Source organism: Suncus etruscus, chromosome 9 (assembly GCF_024139225.1).
Source record: "Suncus etruscus isolate mSunEtr1 chromosome 9, mSunEtr1.pri.cur, whole genome shotgun sequence".
In the NCBI taxonomy this organism is placed as follows: domain Eukaryota; kingdom Metazoa; phylum Chordata; class Mammalia; order Eulipotyphla; family Soricidae; genus Suncus; species Suncus etruscus.
In genome coordinates, this window is record NC_064856.1 from 13518412 (window position 1) to 13522913 (window position 4502).

The 4502-nt window shown below is 39.8% G+C and overlaps 1 non-coding gene across 1 annotated transcript; it reads left to right on the forward strand.

Annotated features, from left to right (window-relative positions):
* Window positions 1-4163: 4163 nt before the first annotated feature.
* Window positions 4164-4225, forward strand: LOC126019203 (U7 small nuclear RNA). The gene has a single exon (XR_007498947.1). It is a non-coding gene; the product is annotated as a U7 small nuclear RNA (small nuclear RNA).
* The last annotated feature ends 277 nt before the right edge of the window (window positions 4226-4502 follow it).

A 4502-nucleotide genomic window follows, 5' to 3' on the forward strand; every position in this document is an offset into this window, starting at 1 on the left:
GGTAATGGACTATACTACTATAGGGAAAATACTTTCTTTATCATTTTTATTCTTATTTTTCCACTTTTATTTAGGCACTTTGATTTACAATACTTATAATTGTAGTGTTTCAGGAATACAATGATTCGAATTTATACTCACTACTGTCTGACACAATGTCCCTTCACCCCCATCCCCTTAGTAAACTTTAAAAAATGTTAATAATTTTATGCTTTGGGTATCATGTTAAAATGGGATTTACACTTAAGTATTAATAATAAGTAATAATAAAAATTTTAATAAAATTAAAAAATAATAAAAAATAATAAGTAATAATGAAATTTTTGATTATTTTTTTGTTTTTGTTTTTGTTTTTGGGCCACACTCAGAAAAGTTCAGGGGTTACTCCTAGCTCTTCACCCAGAAATCACTCCTGGCAGGCTTGGGAGATATATGGGATGCTAGGAATTGAACCCAGGTCCATCAGGGTAGGCTGTGTACAAGGCCTATAAAGGGCCAGAGAGATAGCATAGTGGTAGGGCATTTGCTTTACATGTGGCCAACCCAGGATGGACAGTGGTTCGATTCTCAGCATCCCATAAAGTCCCCCGAGCCTGCCAGGAGCAATTTCTGAGCGAAGAGCCAGGAGTAACCCGAGTGCTTCTGGCATGACTATAAAACCAAAAAAAAAAAATTTTTTTTTTTAGAGAATCATGATTAACAAAGCTTTAATAACTGAGTTCTGGGGAATCAATGTTCCAACTCCAAATCCACTTTGAGTGTCAGTATCCCTTCACCAATGACCCACATTTCTCTTTCTCCCCCATCCTACCTCAGTAACAAAATCATTAAAAATTACTTATTATAATTTGAATTACATCTTTGTAATATTTTTCACTCTCATGTTTTTATTTGTTTGTTTGTGGACTACATCCCATGGCACTCAGAGGATACTTCAAGCTCTTTCCTCAGAAATTACTCCTGGTATGTTCAGGCACCATATGGGTTACTGGAGATCAAACCTGGGTCAGTCAAATGCAAGACACTGTGCTATCCTCTGGCCCCAACACTCTTACAGTTTTGGTGCAAAAAGTTATCTTGTCTCTCTGCCACCAAAGTGCCCAAGACCATTGAAAATGGGATTTACATTCCATTATAAAGTCTACTTTATCAGGGGCTGAAAAAATGAATTGGGGACAGAGCTAAGACAAAAATAGAGATGACTTGGTAAATTTCCAAAAGAAAGACCCAGATTAGGCAAAGTCAGATTCTGATAACTCTATCAAAGAATTAAGAGGAAGGATTCTTTAACAATTACAATAACAAAAAGATGTCTTACAAAGACATTTTAGCTAGTCTTGATAAATGTACAGAAAAATCAATTACCGAGTTACACTCTCAGGTGTGAAATTGTGTTTGAACATCACTCGTGTGTGCCCTTTGCAACCTAATAAAACACTCCCATCTGTTGTTCTATAGAATCTTACCGTCAAGCTTGGTGAAGCTATTTTCCCTGGAGAAGTGAGGAGTATTTGGGAAAGAATAAAAAGAAAACAGCTATGTGTCTCACGGGGTAGAGATACATCTTTGCTATGCTTTGCATATAGGAAGCCCAGACCTGGCACCATACAGTCCCCTGAGGACCATTATGAGCAACTCCAAGCATGGAGCTCGAAGTAATCCCTGAGTACTTCTGGATATGACCAAAATACCTTACTTTTTTTTTTAATTAATATTAAAACTTTAGAGTGCAACTCAGTTCTTTGCAAGATGGGAATTGGTAGGGCTAGCCTTACTGCTCATTGTACTATCTGATAACTTATGGTAGTGAAAAAGTGTTCCAATAGCTCCACTTCTGAAGTCCTGAATCCAGAATTTGGAACCAGGAAGTGCTGGGAGAAGGGCCAGTACAGAAACCCCTGGCCTGTCACGACAGCTCCTCCTAGGGAGACACACCTTTGTGACAGAGCCCCCTGGAGCCAGGGCCTGGCCAGGAGGAGGAGCATATTTTTGAACTGGTCAGCTTGGGGATAATAAAGATCAAAAGGCCATGGTGCATCACTCTGCACTCATCATTGTTCATGGGGCTGGTCTGTATTCTGACCAGGGAGGAAGATTCTCCTCATATCACCTTTGACAGACTCTATGACCCTTTGTCTTTGTTCCCCAATTGAGGTCTGTTCCAAGAGGATACCAACACTGAGCAATGAGGGAATCACAGGCTGAGAGCATGAAGAGGCACAGAGAGATTATGTGGTCATGGTCAAGTATGTTGAAGAAGCTTCTGTGAAGCTTCACAGTAAAGAGTACTGTGCCGGGCATGCTGTGGCCATACCGAAAGTCATGCAGTCAGGTGGAACTGTGGACACGGCTCCTTGGCACCCCACCTTTTCCAAGACACTCCTTTCCGTTCTCTCATGTGGAACCAGGACAGGGAGGGGCTGACTTATGTTGAGAACAGAGTACACACATGGATTTTCATGTTGCATTTGAGGTCCCTACAATAACCCCCAAGGTCTGGAATCTGCCAGAGGATTCACAGATCTCTGCTTATAGTTGTTCTCCTGGCTTGGATTTATTTTATTTTAAATTTAATTACATATTTTTTCAACAATTTATCTTTATTTTTTTAATTTTTATTTAAGCACCTTGATTACAGACATGATTGTAGTTGGGTTTCAGTCAAAGAAAGAACACACACCCTCTTCACCAGTGCAACTTTCCCATCACCAATGCCCCCAATCTCCCTTCTCCCACCCTACCCTGCCTGTATTTGAGACAGGCATTCTACTTCTCTCATTCATGGACATTGTTGCCATAGTTGTCAGTGTAGTTATTTTTCTAACTACACTCACCACTCTTTGTGGTGAATTTCATATCGTGAGCCAGTCCTTCCAGCCCTCAACTCTATTGTCTTTGGGCATTATTGCAATACTGTCTTTAATTAAAAATTTAATTTAATGGGGCCGGAGAGATAGCATGGAGGTAAGGTGTTTGCCTTTCATGCAGAAGGTCATCAGTTCGAATCCTGGCATCCCATATGGTCCCCCGTGCCTGCCAGGAGCAATTTCTGAGCATGGAGCCAGGAGTAACCCCTGAGCACTTCCGGGTGTGACCCAAAAACCACAAAAATTTTTTAATTTAATTTATTTTCATTTTTGGGTTGTACCTGGTGGTGCTTAGGGGTTACTCCTAAGCTCTGCACTCAGGAATTATAGCTGGCAGGCTTGGGGGACAATAATGAATGCCTGGATAGAACTTGGGTGGGCCGTGTGCAAGGCAAGAGCCCTATCCACTGAACTATCTCTCTAGTCCATGGCTAAGCTTTATTGCAAGGTAAGAACACAAAGCAGAGAAAAGACAGTTGGAAAAGAGATGTGAAATGAAATCTGTATCTGTTTACTGGTCAAGTTCCTATACTGCAACCTAAGGCTTCCCTCACCAAGCAGGATATTTATAAGAATGAGCAGTAGCTTAGCCACTTCCACAAATGCAGTTGCCATGTTTGAAACTGGCCAGCTTCATAGACTCACTCTTTTCTCAAACAAGATGTAAACTGAGCCATGAAAATTTATTGCTATATTGACCCATGCAGCAGAAAGTTGGCCATCTAGTAAGGAAGAGTGGGTCCTGACAGAGCCATGCTTGCTGCCTCCATCACCCAGAATTTTTGTTTCCTGATGGCCTGCCTTATCACTGACCCTCTTACAATTCCCTTCGGGGACACCAATCTAAGCACACTTCAGGTACACCAGTTTGGGGGCCGTTATCACCAGGACCTTTGGATCTAATGTGGGTGCCCTCCTCCCATATATTCCTTCTTCCAGCAACTGAGTACATGCCTCTAAAAGTTGTAGTATGAATAATAGTGCTTTGAACTTCTGGACATCTTCATTTGTTTGATGCTGTTATCTCCTAAAAGAACACCCCCAACTTAACAGAATAGACTTCTAACAACAAGAGAGTACTAAATTTTCTACCATTTTATTAATGACTTCATTGGAGATACAATAAATTTTAAAAATGTCCTTGTTATTATACATTTTCTTTTTCTTTCTTTTTTCCTTCTCCCTATTTTATTTTTATTTTTTCAGTAACTTTGCTTTCACTAATCTGCAAACAAATGTATTATGACCAACTATGTCAAATATGTGATGCATTTTCTTTAAAAAATTTTATAAAAATAGTGTTACAGCTCTTTTAGAATTTGTCCAGCAGGCCTTCTGGTCTCCACCGGAAGGCCCCCCCCCAAATTTTTTTAAATAAGTTAAAATATAGAATGGGGTATGTTGGGTAATTTTCTTACATAGAAAGATAATCTGGCTTCTCTCTCCATTCTGTTAGGATTATTTTAATAGAGTAATCATAACTTTTAAAATCATTGTAAGTTCTAGATTTATTTTTGTTGTGGGGCTACACCCAGCATGCTCAGGGATTACTGTATTTTCCGGCGTATAAGATGACTTTTGAAACAAAAAAATGTCAACCGAAAATCAGGGATCGTCTTATACGCTGAGTATATC